Here is a 26,486-nt window from a genome sequence, read left to right as displayed (position 1 = left end):
ATCAATGGAGGTCTGGTGCAGGTTAAGGTGGGTAGCTCATACAGTATGTTGCAGATATGTGGTCTGTACTCGTAATGGAGTTTATTCGTTTTGGCCCACTCTGGGTGGAAGTTCGGTGCATGGTATATTGGGAGTGTTTATTAGTAAATGTATTCATTATGACGACTTGAGACAAGGGAAATCTGGTTTGAAATTGTTCTATGGATGAACTGAACATTCAAATGTGAAATGTCCTTGGCTTAAATTATGGGATATTTTGAAGGGAGTGACTGCTGTGGTCCCGGGTAGACCTAGATTCATGGCGTATTTGTTTTTCTTTTAGGTTCCTTGAATGTATTGATATTTACTGACCAAATCAAAACAAAACAGCGTTTTTTCTTAGACGTTATATCCCACTGCTTTTCATGTCTGGGTCAAATAATCTCGGCTGAGGGTGGTTAATTGCACAATGAGTAAGTTGCAGGACAGGTAAAGGCCAGCTAGGAATCCAAGAGCTCTCTGAGAAGGAATTACAAGAACCATCAACATAGCTTCAATTATTATTTGTATGGAGGTTACACAGTAGGTACCCACCAGGGACTACCCTTATTGCTCTGATGAGCATGGTCTTCAAAAAGGAATTGGCTATACGTTGATAGATTGACCACATTTTCACAATTTTATTAAATTCCAATAAGTGGCTCAGATTTAAAATCACTCTCCCCACCCAAGGGTATTTTGCATGGTATCATGTATGTCTTTCAATTCTACTACGGAGGCTAAATGTTGATTTTCTCAGAAACTGTGGCTTCTATGAGGGGCTGAAAAGAGACATTACTTCAGATTTCAAAGCTAATAAGGGGTATGGAAGGCTCCAGACCTGCTGGGTGGGAGCTGTGAGGGGTCAGCAATGCAAAGCAGACAACTGTCTGGATGATGACGATTGTTCAAAACATACCATTTTATTAAGGTAGAAATATCAAAATGCCTCACTTTCCCTACTCTACTGTGGGTTTCCCCAACTAATCAAACTAAGAGGAAACACTAACACAGGAGTAGTGGCCCTCACACTAAACATCAAATACAAAAGAAAATATATGGCAATTCAAATAACATCAACAGTGGTATTCACAATGTCTCGAGAACCTTTTACAACCTGGATGCTCTCCCTTCCCCAGAATTCAAGGTGTATTGAGCTTCAATGTTCATCAAAAAGAAAAACGTATAAGGAAATTAGCAAAGTCTCAGTTCGGTTTTTGAAAAGTCACTATTAGGTAAAGATGTATCAGCCACAGTTCCAACAGCAAAAGTTATTCTTCTAACGAAAAAAACATTCCAGTGCCTGAAAATAGCATCAATGTTATTCTCAGCCACAATGTTTTTTTACCACTTCCAGGTTTCCAAGAAGACTTGATACAGTTCAAAAGGAAACACTTCTAGAATTGTAATGGAACAAACGTCTTGTTACACAGTAACGATTCATCTATTCAGGTTACAATTCACAATAGGTATATTTGTCAGGATGACTTCTCAGCTCTGTTACTTCTACTTGAACAACTTCACTTCTGCCACAGATTACCATGAGGATATTCCCCTTGACCTCATGGCATTCCACTTCACCAGAACTACTGACATTGTGAAAGTACGGACAACCTGATATGCCAAAGTACTTTGTATTTCAAGACAGTTATAGACAAGAGTCACGTTAAGGCACTGCAACACCTTCAACCAGGCATGCCACTTTTCCTCTGAATATCTCTTCAAAAAAGCAGCCTCTTTAGCTCTCTTATTTGTCTACAACCACGACAACATCAGTATTTTAAACGAGCAGCAAAGATTCCCTTCCCCAGCTTTGCTTGTACCTCTTTATTAATTATAATTGTTGCCAATGTTAGCCAGATAATTACCCAGAAGCCTTGGTGCCAATCTCTTGGCTTCAGGTAAGGCTTGCACACTTGTAGCTCAGGCAAGGCTGAACTGTTATTGGCTTCACAATAATAATGAGATTATTTTTTGGCTCTGGTTATTTCCACTTTTAGTATGGGGAGACTCTTGGCTTGGCCAATGCTTGCTTTTCTCTTCTATTGTAGATACAGTGTTAAACTGCTTTAATAAGGAAGGTATGCCACGAGAAATAAAGGATAGAGTTCAGTCTTCCTTTGGAAAACACAATTAGGCACCCGCGACCACTTCTTAATGTATTTTTCAAAAGGTTACAAGTCTTAAAAATGGTCTTGTCAACGTTAGCTATTTAGTAAATGGCTTTCGTAACGTTCACTCTTCTTAGTGAGAGACACACAACCACTCCTTTATAATGTTTTAACAATGGTTTTTAGCAGTGTTTGCTCTTCACACGAGTAGAAAGGAACTCCCCAATACAGGGGAGTACTACTTTTCCATTATTGCATTATTAAGCTTTTGACAAACAAGGTTTCAGCTACTTACCTTTAACTATTGTTTTCCAGCATGGTTCTGAATTCATGCTAAACCTATGCTGGAGGACAATAGTAACAGGTAAGTAACTTCAACCTTGACCAGCATGGGGTCTGTTATGGATTCACATGCTCATGAATAACGATTAAACAGCAGTATAAATACACAACCACGGGAGGTGGCAAGGCTCAAAAGAAGCAATAAACACTCACCTCTGGAGCAAACTCACCTTAAACAAACTGGTTGCGTATCACTGCTTGTCTGACTCAGGACTCCTTCCTGGGATCCCTGTCGAAGCAGTAGAACCTCGTCAAGGTGTGCATGGACCTCCACGTAGCAGCCGTGCAGAGGTCAAGCATGGGCGCATCAGAGAGAAATGCTGTTGTTGCTGCGATGGCTCTGGTGGAGTGGGCTCATGGCCGGCCTGGCAGCGGCCTGCTAGCCGGTCGATGACAGTGCATGATGAGGCCGGAGAGCCACCTGGAGATGGAAGCCTTCAACAAGGCCTTTCCTTGATTTACAGGTCCAAAGTTGACAAACAACTGAGAAGTTTTCCCAAAACTTTCGTACATGCCACGTAGAACTTCAATACTCAAACAATAGGGTCCATACTGTTGTAAACTCAGTTAACAATTGGTTCAAGTAATAATGTATTCATCAAGGTGCACCACAGGGGTGTCACACAAATCTTGCTTTAAAAGTTTGAAGTAAAACTTTAGTTGTGTGTTTTTGATTATCAAACATTTATCAAATATATGTATCTACATGTTTAGGTGTTCATGTATTATTTACATGCTTTTGTTTTTGCCAAATAAAATAACTTTTTACAATTTTTCACTGTCTTTTCAAATATGAGACTACCCTGATTGCTTTCAGAGTTTGCTAGAGCCTACAATTTGTGTGACCTAAAGCACCTGGGGGCTGAATATGGGACTCTGTACTTTTCTCCAGCTTGTCCCACTTGGTCGGATCCGTACTGAGGTTTTTCATTAGCATCAGGCCTTCCTCCCAGATGTCGTCCAGGTAGGGAACAGACAGGATTGTCTTTCTTCTAAACTTGCGCCGTTGGTATAGGAAGCCTTTTTCATTGGTCTCCTCGGGGGGTAGCTGAAACAGTTACAAGGCCCTTGATATGATGAAATAAAAGGATCCAACTTTGCAGGGTGGGGAGGCCCTACGGGGCTCATGCGTGGGGCGTCTCCCAGTCATCCTCGTTGGTGCCCCTGGCGGCTACGTCTGTGTCCGTGTGCGAGTCGGATGATGGCGAGGACGAACGCCCCCTTTGGCCTTCTTCTTTCACAGGTGCAAGCTTAGCCTCAGAGGCTCCTGCGTGTCCTGTGAAGGCGTAGGTCCTGGGAGGCATCCTCTGCTGTTTTTCGGTGAACAGTGAGTGTAGGGTCGTGAGATCCATTCCTGACCCCGGAGTGGCCCCCGCCTTTGTCTCTGCTTCTGCAGCCGTATCTTGCCTCGTGGGTATGGACACCCGTGGAGTGGCCGCCACCTCCATTGCACACCCAGTCTCTTTCAGTGCTATCGCACATGCCGTTTTTGAGCTCATTGCCGCTTTTGTCAACGGTGCAATCGTCGTCTCCATTGACCTGGCATGCTGCAAGTTCTTTGACGAGTCCACTCCGGACTTGTCCTTCGTTGGCTTATCTGCAGACAAACAGTTTTGCCGTGTTTCGGGACTTCTCGATGGTAGGCTCAACATAGAGGCCGATGGTGATGGCGATGGCTATAGCCTTTTGCCTGACTCTGGACCCGCATCAGCGGCGAACCCACCGGCACACAGCTCGGCCTTCTCTTGAACCCCCGCAAGCGGGCCGTCCTCAAAGGGTATCGGCCTCCTCCCAGAGGGAGTTTGCTCCTCTGAACGGCTGGTCCTAGATGAGGCTCGACTCTGTCCCGCAGCTGAGTCAGTGGCCTTGCTCGACTTGAGCCATGCTGACAGCCTCGGCACCTCCTCATCGTGGTCTGGATGCAGGCCATATAAGCATTTATGATGCCGATCTTCCACAAAGACATTCCTTAATCCACACCTCACGCAGAGTTTGAAGAGGCTTCCACTTCCCTTCTTCTCTTCACTCAGGGTTGAAAGGCGCGAAGAAGGCCTAAGGCCGGGCATTCTCGAAACTTGGATGACGATCTGATGGTGGAGGAAGATCTTTGCTGGTAGCGGATCCCTGCTGCCGGCCTCTCGAAGATAATTAAGCAAAAATCGGTCAAAATTCTAACTATTTTGGATAAAACACAAAATGAGCCCGGAGAACAACTTAAGGACTCCAAACACTGAAGCATGCAGTAGAAATCTGAAGATGTCACCAGGGGTTCAGCTTGGGGAGAGGACTGTCATTGGATGGGGACAGTATAACCCAGAGGACAGTGATTGGTTTAGAGGAGAAATACAGTTTTAAAGTGAAAGTGAAACCGTTTTTTCTTTTGCCAAGGATTCCCAGCCTGACGACAGGGAATATTCATGAGCATGTGAATCCATTACAAACTTTAGCTCGCTTCTAAATATACGCGAATGAATAGGAAACTGGATACTTTTGCCGAAAATGTTTGTGCAAGGAATCAGAATGCTGGGGTTAACTCACCAGCTTCTGCAGTCCTTGTTCTGCAGGTTGCACAGCTTCCTCGACTTCTGCCACAACTTCTACTGCTTCTGGCTTCATAGGGACCCACAACCTTCCTCTACTCAGGTGACTCTGATCTGGTCACTCATTCAAGGAGAGATCCTGAGACCCGCAACTCGCCCACAGCTCTTCGCCTCGGTCTCATGACCCATTTCCTGCACAGCAACCACAGCAATCAGGCTCACATGGGGAAAGAAAGCCGCTCTGCACGTCTTCAGCTGCACAGACTCTGCAGTTCAGAGTTTGAGGGAGCAGGACACGTTCAGAACAAGCAGTTGAAATCTGCTGCATCCATGTTCCAGCGTGCCTTCGGTTCTCCAACTTCTGCTTGGTTTTCCAGCACTGTGCTTTTTGCTCTCTGCTTGTGCTACAACTGCACGTACTCAAGTCGCAGTTCCAGCTCCTTCCAATTGCCTGAACCTAAGCGTGTCTTTTATGCCTCGCAGGTTTCTTCAGGTGTGGGCTATTAGGCTTCATTGCCTGACTCTTGCTACAGCCTGCCTCTTCAGTCTTCTTCCTCGTCTCAGTATTCATGGGATAATGGGACTTGTAGTCCCCGTTAAAGTTAATTCTTTTAGGTATTTGTTTCACTTTAAAGGTAGATTTACGTCCCTTTAAGTTATTTAAATGTGAACCTTTAGAATTCAGTGTTACAGTGGAAGGCAATTTATTCAAGGCAGGTGTTTATCCTGAAATACCCTGAAGGATCTTCCTGGTAAGGATTGTTTAGATTTTAACAGCACTTGTACTCAGAGTTACAGATTTTACATGTAGGTCAGGCACTAATGACAATACACCATTGCCTGTTTTGGTAACTCAGAAAGGCTTTTGCGACAAATACTGTGTCTCATCCCACAAGATCTCCTCAACCCTGGGCCTCGTCTCCTCCCAGGTGATCCTGCCGCAGAACACCACCCCCAGGTTCACGACCAGGAAGCATCTGCCTTTCCGTGGCCACCTGGGAGGGGACTTTAGGAAGGGTTTCAGTGAGGGATCCGTAGGATTCATCGCAGAGCCTTTGATGGTGGTTGCTCGAGGCTAGTGTATGGTCAGGCCTCCCTGACACGCGCCAGCCTAAATTTACAGAGGCTGAACTTACAGCACTTGCTGATGCTGTTGTGGAGCACCCAGAATACCTGTTTTTGACCCAGGCAGAGCAAGACCAGTGGCCAAAGGAAGACATGTGGGGGGAGATCATGTCATGGGTGACAACAGTGGGCGATGTACCCCGCACTGCCAGAGACTGCCACAAGCGGTGGGATGACCTAAAGGTGAGGAGGGAGCACAGTCTAATTGCCAGACTCAAGAGGGATACTGCAGCAACTGGAGGCGGCCCCTCAAACTAACGCCATGCAAGGAGATAGCAAGCTCCATCCTCCACCCAGAGGGCATTGAGGAAGTCGGAGCTGGCATACATGGTGATGCAGGGGAGTCCAACAGACCCCATGTACACGTGGATACAGTGATCATGTGCAAGTGTCCCCCAGCAAATGTGACACCACATGGCCACCACATCAAATGCACTGTGAGATCACACAAGGTGACATGAATACTCACCAGCCCTAAAATCTCTCCACTGGCTCCAAATTGTTGCGAGGATCAAATTCAAGACCCTCTACATCCTCCACAAGGCTTTCTGGGGACTGGGACCCCGCTACATCCAACTCTCTTTCCCTAAATACCTCCCTGCTAGAGCCCTTTCAGTCTTCTAGCTCCAACTCTCTACAGATCAAACACTATTCCAAGCAGAGAGTGAGGGATAGCTCTCTCTCTTCCACAGAAGCCTCCCTGCCTCTCTCAGGCTTCAGCTGGATCTCCTTAAGTTCCGGAAGCTTCTCAAGACCCTCCTTTTCTCTTCTTCCTTCCCTCTCCCCCTCCCCTACTAATGTCCCCCTCTGACGCATGCTGACTGGCTGCCTGGTTCCCTCTGAGTCTTACATGGCATAAGGCCCTCGTCGCCCAGTCTACCCCAGCACCTCGGTCTCCACTGACCCCCACCCCCTCTCCTCATACCTGCAATTGCCTTTCTGGACTCCCTCCCTCTATACTAGCCTGGGGGAGCCTACCCCTACTGAGCCCGGTCCAGCCCTGTCCTCGCACTTAGCATTTGGACCTTCATTCCCTGCACTCCCTGCATTCCCCTGGCACTTGTCCACCTGGTCTCCCATTAGCACTTACCTAGACAGCGCCCCCCTCCAACTCCCTCCTGCATTTGCGTGCTCTCCATGACCTACACTTCCCACTCCAACCTACACTTCCCTTCCGACCTTGCATTATGGCATCACGCCCTTACCTGCAACCCCCTCCCACCCCCCCCAGCCCTGCTGCACTTCTTGTTACTGCACTTGTACAATCTGATTGAGGCTTAGTAGGACCGTTCTTTGTTATACTTGTGGCGCCTTGAAACACCATTTGCTGTATAGGCGCTTTATAAATACCCAATAAATTAATAAATGCCATTTTATTCCTGACAGGTACACAGTCCACAGACAGTGACGAGGCAGGACCCTCCAGTGCAGGAACCGCAGCTTGCACCACCCCTCATTAGGCCAAATCCCTTTCCAGAGATAGCAGTCAGCAGAGCAGGACGACAAGGCTGACACCACTAACACACCCTCGACTACAACCCAAGGCCACAATGGAGACTCCATCGACCATCCTGGACAACACCCAAACTCTATGGTGGTGCTGAGTGACCCCACCAGCAGCCAGGCGGGTGACACTGCAGCCACCACTCCCATGCCACAAACCATGGCCGTCCCAGCAGTGGTGCACAGTCGTCAGGGTACCAGCACACCCTTATCCCCGACACGTGATTCACAGCCCCGGGAACATTGTGGCAGGGCCCATTTACCATCTACCAATGAGGAAGAGGGGGAGGAGGAGGTGCACAACATGGCTGAATTGTCCCCATGTTTCAGCCCTGAGCAACCACAGAGCCCATGCTACCTGCCACCACTGCCTGCAACCAACACACAGCAGTACATGCGAGGCTGGAGGCAATAGAGCGGCATCAGGCTTCCATAGAGGCACTTGCAGGCAAGCAGCTTTGCGAAATGCAGCCCATGTGCGAGTGCCTGCAGGGGTCTACCTGCAGGATCGCACGGTCACTTGGGCATGCCACCGCCGCCATGGTGGCCCTGAGACAGAGGGTGCGGGAGCACAGCGAGTCCAGCACGGTCTCTGCAGAGGCAAAACACCAGGCCAGCCATCCAGTTGTCCCTGCAGATCATCCAGGCCCAGGGGCCACATCCCTCCACCTCAGCAACACCCACTGAGGGTTCCTTGCCAAGCACCTCAATGCACCACTTAGAGCACCACCTCACAGCCAAAGGGCACGAGAAGGCACCCATGACAAAGAGAGGCAGGAAATTACTGTCGGACACTGGAAGGGTGAATTGAAGGTGTACCTGGGAGGAGACCGAGGGAGGGGTGCCGGGGAGGGGAGTCATGGAGGGGAGTTGAGGAGGGGGGGGGTTGATCTCCTGTGAAGTTCGAATCCCCTTAACACACAAATTCCATTAAACCCTGAACAATACCAGGAAACATTTTATTGTGTCAAAGTGTTTAATTGGACAATTGACTTTATACAGATGTGCAAACAATGTCCTGCGAGTTGGTGTTTCAATCAATTCCTGCTGAGCCAGACGCCCTTCCCTGGCCTCGGCCTGCTCAGTGCGTGCCCCCAAAACTCCCGCAAGCACTGTGTCGTCCTCCTCTGGGGGTGGCATGTCCTCATCGGTGGGCGGGGGAATGTTGCGCTGAACACACATAGGCAGTAATATACCCAGCCACCAACCCTTTCAGCAATCATTTGAGGAAGTGGCTGAGGTATATAGATGATATACTGATCATATGGGATGGCTCAAGAGAAGAGGCAGATTGTTTTGTGACATGGCTTAACCAACAAAATCGGTTTCTGAAATTCACTGGGTCTATATGTGATTGTGAGACTCATTTTCTAGACATCACCATTTTCCATCACAATGGTTCTTTAAAAGTGAAGCCTTATAACAAGACTACTGATAAGAACTCTTTATTGCACTTCAATAGCCACCATGCTAAACATTTAAAGAACAATTTGCCATTTGGACAATTTTTGAGGCTGAAGCGCAATAGTAGTCTTAAAGATGATTTTGCCCGAAGTGCGGATATATTGACCAACAAGTTGTTGGCCAAAGGCTATCCGCCTAGAGTTATAAGAAATGCCTCAAAAAGAGCTTACAATAACAATCGTGAGGCACTTTTGGAGAAAAGTAGTAGGCCAATTAAAAAGATTGGCACTGTATTTGTTAATACTTTCTCAAATTTGTCCTACAAAATCAAAAATATTGTGATGAAAACTTGGAAGAAAATATATCGTGGTAAAGAAGTGTTGCCTCCCCTAGTGGCTTTTAGAAAAAGCCAGAATTTACGAAATATTTTGATCAGAAATGATGTGACAGAAATGCAGATACCACAAGTTAGGCAAACTAGACTGTGGGGTTTGCCTGAAGTAAAAGGACATTTTCCATGTGGGAATTGCAGCATGTGTGGACAAACAAAAGAAACTAGATTATTGCAAATTCTACCTGATGTTAAGTGGGCCTTCATTGAAATGACGAATTGTAACACAGCTAATGTTGTATATTTGATCACCTGTCCATGTGGCCTACATTATGTGGGAAAAACAAATAGGCAATGTAAAGTTCGAATGGTGGAACATCGCAGCTGTATCAAGAATCAAGTGATAACTGCCCCTCTTGTGAAACATTTTATTGAAAAGAAACATGGTTTCAATGACTTCACATGGCTGATTTTGAAAAAGGTGCATGGACATACCAAAATTGAAACAGATCGAAAATTATTGTATTTAGAGCAAAAAATAATTTTCAAATTACAAAGCAATGTGCTAGGGCTCAATGAAAGCATTGATTGGCATTTGGTTAGCCAAATATAATTTTGGACATTGTGTGATGCATATACCATGTGGGCACCCAATTTTGGTAAACAATTTGGTTTTTAGTTCAATTGATGAAGCTAGTGCAATTTACATCTTTTTGATGCGCTGAGTGTCCACTAAACTCCTCTACACCAGTTGATCCTGGGTCTGTTCCAATATGGCCCCCTTGGTTGTTGTACTCCTGATTAACTTCGAGAAGTTGAGTCCTTTTTTTGTGCTGCTGCACAACCATAGACGCTTTAACAGAGTCCTTTCTTTGTGTTGCTGCGCAACCATAGATGCTTTGAGATTGTGCAGCAGCCATGGCTCCTCTGAATCGAGTGCTGGCCGAGTATGTTTGAATGCTGCAAGTGGAGTGAATAAACCCCTCTGGGTGTATAGGTGAGCACGCTACCAGCTTTTCGCCTTTGGATGTGACTCTGTGCATGATATTGTCTCCATGTCGGGACACCTTTTGCATTATTTGGTGGTTGGGGCATTTTATTTTACACTTATTTTACACATGTTGTGTGGCTATCCATTTTCCGCGTTTCTTTGACGTTGTGGAGGTTGGACAGCATGGACGCTGAGTAGTTGTCTTTACACATTAGATAATGCATGGTCTCCTCACGTGTGTGAAATATAAGCACCCCCTTCTGTTTGCCCTCTAGTGCATGTTGACGGCATGTTAGCTGAGGTTTTGGTAATGCCAGATAAATGGTGTTTACTGTTATGTTTCCATTGCTTTCCAGATTGACTCTGTACTATATTGCTTGATCGTATGGATGTTTCCATTTCAACTTGTTCATTACTGAATTGTGAATTGCAGTCTTGATCCCTACATTTGTGGAGGTAATTTACTTTGTTATTTGGAGCCTTGATTTTATGTGCAATGGTATTGAAGCCAGTGTGATTTCTGGATATAACAGAGCATGTGGTCTCTGTTTATTGGCTTTGTCTTACTTAGGTGTGGCGATACTCTAGCGGACTGTGACGCTTTGTTGAAGTATTGATTTCTCATTTGGAGGGAAACCAGCAAATTTGTCATATTCTGTGACGTGCTTTGAAGTTTCACCATTTAAAGGTAAATCTGCGGGTACCCTTTGGGACCCTTGTGAGTGTGGCATAATCCCTGTGCCATGCCACCATTTACATTTTGTAGTACTTCCTTCCCTTTTTGGAACTCATTAGGTTTCTCCTTTCCTTTATTTTTACAGGCTTGGAGTTTGTTTTCCTTTTACCCTCTAGGGTGCCTGAATCTACCCTTTCAACACGGTGTGGAAGAGATTAGTGGATGCTTTTAAATTTATCCCCTGAAGAATGTTCGCCTGAACTGGGCAGTTAAGAACAGAAACATGTTGGGGTGCTTGTTGTTTTAGTGACACATTGAGATTTTTTTGTGTGTTATGTGATATCTTTTGTGTCGTATAAATAAGTTATTTGATGTTTTACATTTGTTTTATATTTGTTTTTTAATGTTTAGTACACTGTGTTAGGTGAGGGTAGTGTTTTTTGTTTAAATTCAGTTTAAATTATTTGAATAATAAACTTGTTATACATTTGTGTAAATCAGTTATAGCAGACGGTCCATTTTTTCAGGACTAGTGATGCTGGAAAACCTTATAGAGTTTTTGTGTGAGGGGGTGGAGGCAAGTAAACAACACGTATCATCTTGCTCTTTATTGTATTACATATTTCTATATCCCCGTTGGTGGAGTAGGATGTTTTCATGTTAATAGGGATTCTTTATACCTATTTAAACATATTATATCACACATATTGTGGAACATGCAACATGTGAGGACTATCTGTCCCACCTTTTCCGGCCTGTACATCCAACGCACCTCCGGAGCAGTGCAGGTAACGGAAGCATGCATTCAGAAGGCCAAAGGTGCTCACGTGTGCCAGATTCTATGCCATGTCCTGTGGCATCTGGGGATTTCTGAGTGGTGTCATCAACCAGGGGACTTGGGGGTAGCCAGAGTCACCTGCAAAAGTTAATAACTTAGTTGTGAACCGCAGCGGTCTGCTGCTGTGTTGCAAGTAACAACAGAAAGTTGGTGCACCGTTTCACTGTGCATTTCATGTGCCGTTTCACATAATATGAACTCATATTGAAGTCCTTGCATGTGTGCTGTATCAATCAGGGGTTGTGTACTGTTGGACTTGGCACGTCTTGCTCACAGCTCACGGCCGACACTGGCGCCTTTCTTGGTCTGTGCCCGACGGGGAAGAATGGTGGTTGGTCTGGGCCTGTGCACTGCTCCCACGTATCGGCCTTGATGGGTACATGTAGTGTTACAGGGTGTCATGTGCAGGTCCTCAGTGTGGTGTCCATGTTTGGGTGAATGGCCACGGTGTCCTCTGTACATGCAAAGCCAGTGTGCTGTCCCTTGGTAGCTTTTCAGCATCATGTCATGACATCCATGACAGTGTTCTTTGGCGCTACACATTCCCGATTACCCAGGAGTTCCATTGGTGTCAGTGCCCCCACACCTAGTCACTACCCAAGCCCCCTCATCCAGCAACAGGGGCTAATGGGGCTCGGCAGGTTTGAGAGAATGACTGTGTCCATAGTGAGAATGGTCTCCTTGTGCATTTTTGTACAGCGTGGTTCAACTTGGAATGAACCTCAGCCTTGCTGATTGTCATGTCGCTTACTGTCATCTTCTGCCTTTTCCCCTTGCACTTGGGGGGGGAGGGGGCCCTAGACATGCTTTAGACACCGCTAGTTGGCCTGGCCCCCTTTGCAGCCCATGCATGTTGTGGGATGTGTGGCGTTGCATTCTTGTACCTGTAGTACAGTGTGTGAGGCCAGCCTGTTGGGGTGCATGGCTTGGCCATTTCCTGATGCATCTTGGTCCAGGTTTTACTCCTGTGGATTGCAGCCTGTCATGTGTGGTGTTCGCGTGTGGGTCGAGCATGTACAGGGCCATGCCAGGGCATGCATTCACAACGTGAGCCACTCCACCCGCCCAACTGCAGGTCACTCGCACAGCAAGGTCAGTCTATTTTTACATATACTCACCCAACATCCAGGTCAGTTGGCCTCTGTGCCTCTCCAAGTACCCCGGCAACATGCTGTTTGGCAGGACTATGGCCTCAGATGCCCAGGAAGCCACCAACTCAACAAGGGTGCAATCCAGGGAGCCAAGTACATTGGGCATGTGTGTCATGGTGTAGAATCTGGCGTTGGTGCCGGGGTGGTGGGAAGTGTGATGAAACGTCCAACATGGCACAGGCATGCTTTCAGCACCTGACAAAGCACAATGGGGAAGGCTGGCTGTGAGATGTCATGCAGCGTGGACACTGTGCTGAAATGTGCCCATCGCAAGGAAGTGCAGGTCCGAAACCAGCTTCACCAGCGGTGGAATAGCTATGCTGATCCTGCTTCCAATATCCTCCTGGATCAGGGTCAGTAGTTCCACTAAGGTCTCCCAGTTGAAGTGATACAGGGTTAGCATCTGGCCATCTGTTTGGTTCCAGGGTGAGGCCTTGTCCCAGTGTTGGAGTGCTCTCCTTGCCTGCCATCTCCTCCTCGTCACCAGCCTTCTCATCCTCCTCTGCTGCATGCTCCCTGTGATGGTCCTCCTGCAGGTCAGTGTCCAACCTTAACAGCTGCATGCTCACCGTCGCACAGACCAGTGGCAAAATGGTGGTATTGGATGTGTGTTTTTGGTGTGCGGGTGTGGCCCTCATGTACCCTTCATGTATGCACTGCATACACCTGGGTTGATTGGGCGCACTTGGGGCCTGTTTTTACTCACCTTTGGGCATTTACCTTCAGTTTGCAGATGGCTGTTTCTCTGTCATGTTTTTGCCTGTATTACCGGCAGGATTTAGCTGTATTACTGCCGTTTTCCCAACTAATGATCAGCCGGTAATACCGTTTTGCTGGTAGTACCGTCAGCCAAGGTACCATAGTCTTGTATTCCATTGCCGGTGATACCAGCGCCGGTGTGCCCGACAGCAGTATAACTGTTGACGATGTTACCGGCTACTCATAATTTGCCAACACAGTAAAAAGTGTCTGTAACCGGTATTACGCCACTTTTCCATATACCGGCAAACTCGTCATGAGCCCCCAAGACAGTAGGCACATAATACAAACAATCAGATCATCAGCTGGTGAGTCAATCAAAATGTGAGATGCTATGAATAGTGTGCTGAACGTGTACATAAATCAGCTGCTTGTAGATGGGGAACAGAAGTCTGAAGTAATATGTACAGATTTGTTTCACAAGAGGTGTTTGCGGCAATCTGTGCCATGGGTAGCGATGGGCTACCTGTGGAATGTAATACTATTTCGGAGAGATCCTGGCCCCAAAGTTGGCAGCAGTCTGCCATGAGGCACTAGAAGCCAGCAATTACTCCTGCCATTGAGAGAAGCAGTTATTACTAAACCCAGGAACAATCTGCTGGAGTGATCAGAGTGCTCTCATTCTATTCTAAATTCTGAGCCAAATACTTTCCTCTACAATAGCACTATTGTGATGAAGTTCCCTGCCCAACCTTGTTGGTGGATGGTATGAGGAAGATCTCCTGACTATCCACAACATAGCACATGCAGAAGACATGGGGCCTGTCATATTGTCACCACAGGCACTTTTGCCCCGTTAAGGGAGTCAGGAAATTGCAGTCTCACAGAACTAACAAGGCCCTTATGCATGGCTCCCTTCAAGTGGGTGGAGGAATCCCCTATAAATCTACAGTGAGACCTTGGTTAGAGGGGGAAACTTGACAGCAGCCAAACCAGCCATCGTACAAGGCCTCCATTCTCACACAGTTGAGAGCAAATAGGCTATAGGATTCCACCCTGGGGGCCTGGCCAGGGTAGAACAACAGATTAATTACTGCCAAGGAGGAGGTACTAGCCAGCCCACATTCTCACATCAAAATTGTAATTCACCCTCATGGGTGACGCTCACCAGGGAATCTCTACTCAAGCTGTCAGAGTTAAACCCACCTGCATCATGTAGGAAAGGCATGGTATCACAAGTATGACACTAACTAACACAACATGTACCACTTGTAAAACCTTTATTAAAGTTTCTGGGTTTGGAAAAACTCCTACTTTGTCCTATAACTAGGATGGGAGTAGTCTCGACCATCAAATAATAAAGAAAACTATTCTAGTTAAATCTGTCAAATCAAAATAGCCTATACTAACAAAACCTAATGCCTACCCTATCTCTTGTACACAAATGTGTAAAGGAGAATGTGTATGCAAAGGAAAACAGTGTTCAAACATAGAATACATGTGGCTGAGTAAGCTCTCCTCCCCACGCTAGCTCTCCTCCCCACGTTAGACAGCACGGAGTAAGGCGGTCCCAGTCGGCAGGATGACACACTCTGGCTCAGATTCTTAACACAAAGGCAGTTCAAAACGTGGATCAAGGCCTGCCTGGCCTTCCACGTTAAAGTCTCTTTCCAGCTTTCAAAACACAGTTCAACAAAAAGTTCACGTCGGGCTCAGAACTTTCAAAACAAAAAGTTCAACAAAACTTGCAGGGGCTCCCTTCCCCAAGCCTGATTCACATCCTTTAGGGGTTCCCTTCCCCTAATTTATCACACTTCCTGTCGCCCTCAGTCGGGCTCAGACCGTTTCCTGATGTCGAAGCCTTTCAAATGTGCGTGGCTTTCTTTACAGACCTCTGCAGGACCACTTCAACTTACCTCAGTTCAACACTCTTGTATTGTTTGCCCCTGTGCTCCTTGGTCTGGGTAGTTTTATGTCATAAGCATCAAAGTTCAACGTTCACCTTTTTACGCTCTCCCTTTCTCTCGGGTTAGTTCTGATCACTTTGCTTTTACAGTTCCTTCACTTAATCGCTACAAACATTTCACCTTTCACAGAGACTTTAGAGTGGGCTACTTGCTTTCGCCGAACCACTCTGTTACTCAGTATCGCTGGTTCCACAGCTATCCTTACTTCAAAGTTAATTCACAGCTCTGTCTTCCTTTGCGTCTTATCCACACGCATGTAGCCTTCAACTGTGCAATATAATGTTGCACTTCAATCTTCCCTTAACACACACTGGTTTTTCAAGTCGTTTGCCAACTCACCGGATGTGAGTGTTTCCGTCTAGTCTTTATAGTTTTCCAATTCACGAGTCAAGGTTAGCACCACAGGCCTGGCCTCGCCTCCCCAACTCTGCCGTTCACCCGGGAGATTCGCTGGCATCGTTGAAACACAATGCAGCCATCTTGTCTGGGGTATAGCCTTCTCCACATGTCTTGTGCTGCCTTTTGGAGGCCACAACCTCCTGCAGGGAGCTCCTGGGATGCTTGACCGGTTGCTCTTGTCCCTCGGTCCGTCTTCGCCCCAGAAGTTCTGCTCTTATTCGTGTTCTACCTTGCTCAGAGTGTTTCTCTATGTTCTCCCCTTTATCCGTGTGAGGAGAGCTAATTGGTATCAGATCTATGCAATGCACTTAAAGTTAAGTGCCTGACTTTGCCTGACCAGATTAGCAGAACATATCCAATGCGGTATGTAAGGGTTAAAATCTTTAGTCTCAATCACTCTCTTCCTCTGCCCAGTGTTTGTGTGGAAAGAGGGTGTGAGGAAGTTGAGACATCACAGAATCCTCCAAAATAGGATGCGTTAGGTGTACGGGAAAGGGGGGGGAATACTGCGTCTCACCATTGGTCGCCTCACCCGCACTACCTGAAGACCACTCACTGAAGATCCTCTCGCACTGGTCCACCCCGAGGGTCTGGATCCAAATGCGATGGCCGAGCCCTGGCCACCTGACCGAGAGATCCGCGGGGACTAGTAGGTGAGACACCCTTTGGTTTCTCACAATCCCCATTCACCAGACAGGATGGAAGGCAGAACCTGTGTTGCAGGCTGAGGCGGGACCACTGGGGGGGGGGGGGGGGGGGGAGGATAGGCGGGGGGGGGTAAACCAAAGACCCACGTAAGGGCTATAAACAAAGCCCACGAAAGAGTCCCCATCTCAGCTAACACACCTGCATCTCCTTTCACCAGAGAGAGGCTACAAGGTGGATCAAAAGCCTTATAACATAATAGCTTGCCCAGAAGCTCATTCTGGTAGGGTGTGGAAGGAGCCAGAGAGAGGCGTTAGGATAGGAGCAGAATGGCGAGCGCAGAGAGTACACAAAGGAAGTAGAAAGGAGAAAAGAGATTGGAGGGGAGAAAAGAGGTATTGCGAGACCAGCAGGGTGACGGTTGGAGGGAATTTGGAGGATGTTGGTGTCAGAAAGGAAGGAGGCAGTTGGGGAAGGAGCTGGAGAACATTGGTGAGAATAGAAAGGTTGGTGGAGGAGAATATCAGTAGGTTGGTAGTGGTTATTAGACAGTTTTTTGGAAGAGGAATATTGATTTTATTTATTTATTGTGCATTTGTAAGGCACGTATACATCAACAAATTGTGTTTCAAAGCGCCCACAAGGCAAAAGGGAGGGAACATGGGAACAAAGGCAAAAAGAAAAAAAATGATGAATAGGAGAGGGGCGATCCTATTAGGACTTGTGAGCATTCAGAATGGGCAAGTGCAATGTGAGGAAGGCATGGTATCAATAGTTAGACACACGTGATGTAAGTTTTCAAAAACCTTTATTAATATCTTCCTAAAGGGTTGGAGACTTCCTGCCTGGCCTTATAGCTAAAAATGGGAGTAATCTCGACCATCAACTAAATGAAAACAGTCCTAGTCAGTATTGTCAAAACAAAAAGGGGCCTATACTAAAGAAACCTAACCTTGCCCTCGGTCTCAATGATGTGAAAAGAGATGTTTGCAAAGGAAAATAGTGTTTCAAAAATAAATGTCAGAATGGCTTCTATGAACTGGCTACACCTCCCTTCCCCACGTTCAAAGCACGGGGTCTCGGGATATGTGGTAAGGATAGGTGAGTGACACAGTTCTTTCAGGTGCCATACCTTGGCTTGCAGGTACGCCCTAGGAGCGTGTCAGGTCTTTCAACAGCTCACAGTTCAATTAGATCCCTCAGGTTTCTCTCACTCAAGTCCGGGTCTCCTCCTTTCACAATCGGACATCCCTCAGTCGGGCTCGAGTCTCTCCTTTTCTTAAATATCACACTCTGTAAGTCTTTCTCATGTATCACAGTTTACAATGAAGGTTTCCCTCTGTCTGGCTCGAGCCTCCTCTTTCTTTGGGTTCCCTTCCCCAAGTTTTTGCACAAATCAAGAATACAATTCAATTACAGGCTTCCCTCTGCCGGGGTCGCACCTGTCCTTTCTCTTGTGGATCCCTTACCCACGCTTTTATACAAAACACCAACCCAGTGGCACTATAGGTTTCCCCTCTGCCGGGCTCGAGCCTGTCTCGTGAAATGCCTTTCGAGTATTGCAGTTTCACTTTCTGGCTTTGCTTTTCTCACGTGCAATAAAGTTCAGAAACCTTAAGCTTTTGGGATCACGGTTCATTTTCTTGCAACCTCTCACTTTGATTTACGTTCACTTTAAAGTTCATAAACACTTCTCTTGACCGGGAGATACTTTTCATACTTCGTAGAGTGTGTGTCTGTCACTACACCTTTAATCGTCAGCGTGATGGTTAATGTATAGAAGGTGTATGTGATTAAGGAGTGCCTGACCCTGCCTGGCCTCATTAGTGGCACAGGGCCACTGTAAAGTGCTAGAGATGGTCTTTCTAGCCTCAGTCCTTATCTTCCTCATCATCTCAGTATTTCTGTCAGCATGGGATGGGATACAGATCATGGGAGTTGTAGTGTTTTTGGGAAATGGTGGCTAAATTATATTGGGTCTCGAGGAAATAAGGGGGACCAATATTCTGTTCAGAGGGAGTGGATTTTCTCTGTCATGTCTCTCTTTGATTATAATTACCTCTTCTTTTTAAGGGCGGTGGGACAAAATTAGTTTTCCGGTTCAACATAGACTCTTCCCGTCTACGGGTTTTACCCTTTTAAAATGGTTGCATTTGAACAGGGGAAGACTGGGATAATAATGTCCCATGAATATCGAGGGATTCTCATCAGAGTTGCAGAAAAGGGGGAGGTACCATGTCTCGCTCGAAGACCTTCCCCCTAGAGTCCCCAAGGACCCCCACCCAGGTGATCCTCCCTCGCATGTCCGCCCCCATGTTGGGATCCAAAACCGATGGCCCTTCCATGGCTATCTGAGCAAAGGATCCCTGGGGTGCAACAGTGAGAACGTCAGGTTTCTCACAGCAGGGAACGAGAGAAGGGATAGGAAAGGCGGTAAGTGCTATGAGTTCCACAGAGGGAAGTAACAAGGAGTCAGTTATGTGCAGCAGTAAAGTGCCTGGCAGAGATGGCTTGGTACAGGGTCATCGCCTGCCAATAGTAAGTGCTGGCCTGTGAGAGCACAAGCCAGTGGGTGCCCAAAGGCAAGTGCTGGGATGGGGTGGAAGGCTGAGGGCGATTGGGCGGAAGGCCGGGACCCAGAAGAACACATAAGGTCCCAGGCCACCAATCTCACCAACTGTGGGCTATTAGCAAGGGAAGGGCAAAGGGGAGGTGAAAATAAAAGTCTAGAGGAGCTTCCAGCATTTGAAGAAATCCAGCTCAAGATGTAGAGGAAGGGGGAGGCTGTTCCAGAGGAGGGAGCCAGCCGAGAAGAGAGATCTGCCACCAGCTCAATAAAGCACCTGACACGCAGAGAGTTGGAACCGGAGGATTGCAAAGATCTGGAAGGAAGGTATTTGGGGAGAGCGACTTGTAGATAGATTGGTCCACAGCCCCAGACAGCCTTGTGGATGATGCCGAGGGATTTGAATTTGATCCTTGCAGGAATCTGGGGCCAGTGGAGGGATTTTAGGGCTGGAGAGATACAGTCCCTGGGCTTGAGGCCAAGGATAAGTGTTGTAGCCCTATTCTGGATAAGCTGGAGGGGGCAGAGAGAGGAAGAGGGTAGATTAAGAAAGAGGCTGTTGCACTAGTCCAGCCTAGAGAGTACCAGGGCTCTAGAGACATTGAGCTTCTGGGGAAAAGTAAGGAAAGGAAGAATACCTCTGAGGTGGTGGAGTTGAAAATTGTCCTTCTTGGCAAGGTCTAAGATGTGAGAGAGGAAAGAGAGAGCGAGGAGTCAAAGATGACTCCAAGGTTCCTGGCTTCAGATGTAGAGGGCGGGGGCCCGTAGAGGGTGGCCAGAGTGAAGGGAGGAAGGAGGGAGTGGGAATCCCAATAGGAAGGATCTCAGTCTTGCTGGCATCGAGGCAGAGATCATTGGATGCACAACAGGACTGGATAGTAGATAAGCAGTCGGGAATGGTAGAGGAAGTAGGGAGAGCATCAGAGGGCAGTCTGAAGAAGAGTTGGGTGTCATCTGCAACGCACTGCAAGTGAGGGGCGTGTGGGGGAGATACGGTGGGCAAATGGAGCAAGATAGATGTTAAAGAGCCTGGGTGAGAGGTAAGAGCCCTGGGGAATGCTTGTGGAGATAGAGGTAGGAGAGGAGAAAGGAGAAAGAGCCCATTTTGAACTCGAAGGAGCGGTCAGTGAGGAAGGCAGTCAGCCATTTCAGTGCCCGCTACAAGATAACAAGGGTATTGTGGAGACGTTTTATGAGGATGGAGTGGTTTACTGTATCAAATGCAGAGGAAAGATCAAGTAGAATGAGAACAGCGGGAGAGTTAGTGTCAAGAGATGCCAGCTGTATTTCACGGTTGTTCAGAAGAGCAGTTTCCGTGTCCCTGGATGCTTGCAATCCAGATTGATGATCATGTAGGCAACCAACAAGCTCAGACCAGCTTCTCCAGGAGTTTCCCCCAGGAAGGAAGTGATAGAGATGGGGCTATAGTTAGCCGGACACGAGGGGCCGGCGGAAGGCTTTTTCAGGAGGGGCCACACAAGAGAGTGCTTGAGGGAAGAGGGGAATGACCAAGTATCAAGAGAGTGATTGCAGAAATCAGCAAGTGCAGGAGCAAAGGAGCCGATGTTGTCCTTAATAGTTCTGGAAGAGCAGGGGGAGACCTGTTTGGAGGAGACCTTCATAGAATGGACAACCCTAGTGACCTTGTCTGATGTGATAGGAGAGAAGGAGGAGATTAAGGCGGAGGGAGGTTGAGAGGCCACGGGTGGCAGGGGGATGAGTGGAGGGGGGGAGAAGTCGGGGAAAAGGTGAGGAAGAACGAGTACTCAGGATGTCCTTACTTTTTGCAGTGAAGTGAGTGGCTAGTTCAGTGCAGAGTGCCTGAGAGGGAAGAGGTACAGTGGAGACTGCGGAAGGACTGGCTAATTCCTGGCAGACTTTAAAGAGTTCAGCCGTGTTGTTGGATGCTCCAGAGATGCAGGTCTGGATGTGGGCCCTCTTAGAATGAATGGTGAGACCCTTACTCCGACCCCCTGAGCCTCGATTTTCGCCTATTTCAATGTGTCTTTAGGCCCGCCAGGCCCTGTGTGCAGCCTCGTCCCTGAGCGTCCTTTTTTGCCCATTTCTTTGTGGTTTTGTGTTTTAAGCTCTCGTGCCCCAATGTGCAGCCTTGTCCCTTCACTTCCCTAGTTTCCCTCTTCCCAGCCCCCCCACCCCTGATAGGGCAATTCCATCTTGATTGCCAGTGTAGTCTATGGCAAGTCCATCTGTGCACCTCTTAGGTCCCAGGCGTTGCAGGTGAGCTGACCCTTGCTCCGAACTCCTGAGCCTCGTTTATTGCCTATTTCAAGGTGTCTTTAGGCCCCCCCCAGCCCCTGTGTGCAGCCTCGTCCATGAGCCTCGTTTTTGCCCATTTCTTTGTGTTTTAGGAACCCCAGCCCCCGTGTGCAGCCTCGTTCCTTCGCTTCCCCCAGCTCCCTCTTCCTGGACCCACCGCTGATAGGGCAATTCCATCTTGATTAAGAGTGTAGTCTCTGGCAAGTCCACCTGCACACCTCTTAGGTCCCAGGCGCTGCAGGTGAGCGGACCCTTTACACCGACCCCCTTGAGCCTCATTTTTTGCCCATCTCAATGTGTCTTTAGGCCCCCCATCCCCTGTGTGCAGCCTTGTCCCTGCGCGTCCCCCCCCCATTTCTTTGTGTTTTAGGCCTGCCTGTCCCCGTGTGCCGCCTCATCCCTGAGCCTCATTTTTGCCCATTTCTTTGTTCTTTTGAGAATACCCAAGGCAGGTGAGTGTCTGCCCTTTCCTCCTCCATTTTGGCCCATAATGTGTAAGAAATGCACTTCTCCAGGCCCCCTGCGCCCGCATGTCTTCCGAGTGCCTCCTTCTCCCTCCCGCCTCCCAATCCGCCCACCGCCCGTGATCCGATTGGCTCTCCTCCAAAGTTATAAGTGACTTCTCCAGGGGAGCCCTCTGCCCGTGCAGCCCCTGCCGCTAAGGACCCCAAGGCAAAGGGCGACTCTGTAACGCTCACCTGATTCCCGTAGAGGCGCCGGTCTTGACTGGGCGTATACCGTATCTTCAAAGGTGATGTGTAACACACGGCTGGCTCTTTGGGCTGGACCTCTGTGCACTGTATGTCTGACTCGAAGGGTAAGATGTCTGCAGATAGAAAATATGGGATTAAGGAACTGGGTTATTGAATGTCTCTCTCTTCTTCCCTTTCTCTTCTCCTGTAGAACCCCAAAGGTTAACGCTCTCACCTTAGGTAAGTGAACGCCGTGCTCTCCATCTGCCTCGGGGCAGGGTGCTGTAACCAGTTTCTTCACTGGATAATGGGAGCAGGCCTCTTGACTTCAGAGGACTGCTGTCCGTCGTTGCTGCACGAACGGTAAGTTTCAAGTAATTCTAATGTCTTTAAAGTCTTTAGTAAAGATGTTTCTTGTTTTGCAGGGTTCCGGCGATGGCGGATGACGGGCTGAAGTGAGTTGAAGATGGAGCCCGTGTGATGAATAGAAGCGCCTGGAAGCACGTAAGTAAGCGCTTGTTGCCTGCTTCACGATGCGCTCTAACTGTCTTTTTATTTTGCAGGTACAAGTTCGGAGCGGCTGCAGGGTGCCGGAATGCCCACTGGGTTAGATGTGGAAAGGAGTAATAGCACGTGAGTATTAAAGTTCCCCAATGTCTTTCAGATGCGGGATGCAGCGCCGAAGGCCTCCGGAGCGTGCGAAGAGTTGGTAAGCTTTTGTCTTTCAGATGCCGGAATGCAGTGTGAAGACCTCCGGAGCGCACGAAGAGTAGGTAAGCCTTTGTCTTTCAGATGCCGGAATGCAGCGCGAGGCGTTGGTGACAGCCGATGGACCAGGTAAGTGAAGAGCTGTCACTGAAGACCGTAATGCTAACCTGTTCTTTCTTGTCTTTATAGGTGTTGCTGAAGACTGGATTCAGGATGGTAAGCCTTTTTCCTTAGGCCCAGGATCAGATGCAGAAGACACGATGAGCGTTCTGCTGCAGAGGATGCAGAATAACGCAAAGCAAGATTCATCCATCGGGTGTGGTTTAAATAGCCTTCTGTAGTGCTTAGGTGTCTCCTTCCACAGCCACGCCTAGGTAAGAAAAGAGTTCCTGCTTTCCAGAAGAGTTCCAGTGTTCTGAATCTAGGGAGTGGCTCCTGCCCCACCCAACAGGAAAAGTAGTTCCAAACAAAAGAGGATCAGAGGCTCAACTGGCAGGCAAGTAAGCAGCATGGTCTGCTGCAGGTAAATCCACCCAAGCATTATGAGCCCGGCGCTTCCAGCGCTGGGACTGGGCATATTTATGAGCCTGGTGCCACTGGCGGCAGGACTGGGTCCAAAAGGTCCCAATTGGGACTGGTTGGCACTCGGAACCTGGGTTATGGATCTGCTTCCAAGGGAGTTGGGAAAACCCTGACCTTTTGGAAGCAGAGATCATGACAGTACCCCCCCCTCCAGGCCCCTCCCAAACCGGGCTTCTCCGGGGGTTTTGGCTTGTCAGGAAATGTTCGGTGAAATCTTTTGATTAGGCGAGGAGCGTGGACATATTCAGCAGGTTCCCAGGATCTCTCTTGGGGGCCGTAGCCTTTCCAGTCAATTAGGTAAAATAGTTTAGATTTGGAGATCTTGGAGTCCAGAATGCTTTTGACTTCAAACTCGAGTTCTCCATCAACTAGGATAGGTTTTGGAGATTTAGTTAGTCGGGTTTGAGGTTGCACGGGTTTTAATAGAGAGACGTGGAAGACCGGATGTATCTTCATGTGCGGGGGCAAGTCCAACTTGACCGCTACTGGGTTTACTATGGTAGTGATGGAATAGGGACCAAGGTATCTTGGGTTGAATGTGCGTGGCCCTTTTAGAGGTAGATATTTGGTGGATAACCAGACTTGATCCCCTGCTTGATATTGAGGGGCTTCCTTCCGATGTTGATCTGCTCCTTTCTTGTATTGTTCTTTAGCCCTTTGAAGGTGAGAAACAGCTTCCTTAAAGGCTTGGGTGATTGTAGAATGCAGGTAGTCTACTGCTGGTGTTTCAAGATCTTGGAGGGGATCCAACTCCGAGGTTCGAGGGTGACTGCCGTACAAAAGAAAAAACGGGGTTTTCCCAGTTCCCGAAGGGACAGAGTTATTGTAGGCATATTCGGCTATCCAAAGGATGTCTTTCCAAGTTTTTTCAGTTTGTTGCAGCATGCAGCGTAAATACTGTTCCAGAGTTTGATTGGTCCTCTCGGTTTGTCCGTCGGTCTGAGGGTGGTGACTGGTCGATAGTCTCACATCAATTTGAGCCGACCGACAGCAACTTCGCCAAAAATGAGAAATAAATTGACTACCTCGATCCGAAATTAGAACCGAAGGAAAACCGTGCAGTCGGACGATGTTTGCGAGAAATTCTCGGGCCAGAGTTGCTGCTGTTGGCAAGCCTTTGAGCGGAATGAAATGCGCCATCTTGGAGAATAAGTCCACGATTACTAGAATCGTATTGTATCCGGAGCATGGAGGTAGATCGGTGATGAAGTCCACAGAAAGCGTATGCCAAGGGCGAGGTGGGATGTCAATAGGGCGTAAGAGGCCTGCTGGTCTTTCCTTTTGACTCTTGTTTTGGGCGCATACTCCACAGGACATTATAAAGTCTCTGATATCTTTTTTCCAAGACGGCCACCAGAAGTAGCGCTTGATCTTTTCTGAGGTCTTGGCCATACCGGGATGTCCTTCCATTAAAGAATCGTGATAACAAGAGATTACTTTTTTCTGTAAATCTGTGCTGGGTAGGTATAATCGTTCTTGGAAATACAATAAGTTGTCCTTTACTGCAAAGTCCTTTCCCTGCAGATGCCAATTCTGTATGTCTGCTGGAGTTACAAGTTGCCTGGCTTTATCCTTAACTTCCTCTATGGATTCTGTGGCGATTACACCCAGAATTCTTTGTTCGGGAATGATTGGTACAGGTTTAGGGTTGATCAAGTGTTCTTCCACTCCCATCCGAGAAAGGGCATCAGCTTTACCGTTCTTTGTACCAGGTCGATAGGTAATTATGAAGTCAAACTCGGCAAAGAATAATGCCCAACGGAGTTGTCTAGAGGATTGGGCTTTTGCGTTTTTCAAATATTGCAGGTTTCGGTGATCCGTAATCACAGTAACGGTGTGTCGGGCCCCCAGCAGATAATGCCGCCAAGCCTTAAAGGCAGACTTGATAGCCAGAAGTTCCTTGTCAGTAATCGTGTAATTGATTTCAGGAGGCGAGAATTTGCGGGACCAAAATGCCACGGGATGCAACTGATTGGTTACCGGGTCCTTTTGTGATAGAACTGCCCCCATGGCAAGGCTTGAAGCATCAGTTTCCATGATGTAGGGGAGTTCGGGGCGAGGGTGTTTTAAGATTGGTGCAGAGATAAATTTAGTCTTCAAATCCTGGAAAGCTTGTTCCGCCTCGGTAGACCATTCAAAACGCTTGTTTTTCTTTAACAAGGCAGTGATGGGCTGGACTATTCGAGAGAATTCGGGGATAAACCTGCGGTAAAAGTTAGCGAAGCCTAACATGCTTTGCACACCTTTTACGGAGGATGGTGATGGCCATTTGAGAACTGCATCAACCTTCTTTGAATCCATACCCACTCCGCCAGGTGATAATATGAATCCCAAGAATTCAACTTCAGTCACGTTGAAAACACATTTTTCCAACTTAGCGAAAAGTTTGTGTTGACGCAATCTTTCGAGGACCATTTTCACGTGTTTCCGATGTTCAGATTCCGATGAAGAATAAACGAGGATGTCGTCAATGTAAACAACAACACACATCTATGAGCTCTCTGAGGACATCGTTCATAAAATATTGAAAGGCGGCCGGGGCATTGCAAAGTCCGAAGGGCATGACCTGATATTCAAATAGAAAAAACTTCCAAGAAACAAAGTGGGACCACTTCGTTAAGAAAGGCGCATCTCAGTTATCCCCAAATAGGTTGCCAATATTTAATATATTAGAGATTAGGTATCCAGTTTATGATATAAAAGTAATGAATTTCAAAGAAATATTTTTAAAAGAAATATTTTAACAGGAATTGTTTTATCCACATTCCTGTGATGTTTGCTGCCAAAATTTGTTCATGTAAATCACACAATGAGTTTGCATCTCCAATTGCCCATAATACTCTAGTGCCAATGCATTTCGGAATTAATCCTTCATCAGGGCGGTATCATAGCAACAAATAATTAATAAAACATGACTTAGT

General features: G+C 47.4%; 1 protein-coding gene across 6 annotated transcripts in view; it reads right to left on the bottom strand.

Moving 5' to 3' along the window:
* WDR13 (WD repeat domain 13) overlaps positions 1-26,486 on the bottom strand; it is a 258,747-nt gene that overhangs the window by 192,518 nt on the left and 39,743 nt on the right. The gene's annotated exons all lie outside the window — the stretch shown is intronic.

This window comes from Ambystoma mexicanum, chromosome 2q (genome assembly GCF_040938575.1).
Source record: "Ambystoma mexicanum isolate Mex_15411 chromosome 2q, UKY_AmexF1_1, whole genome shotgun sequence".
NCBI lineage: Eukaryota > Metazoa > Chordata > Amphibia > Caudata > Ambystomatidae > Ambystoma > Ambystoma mexicanum.
This window is presented reverse-complemented; position numbering and strand designations above follow the sequence as displayed.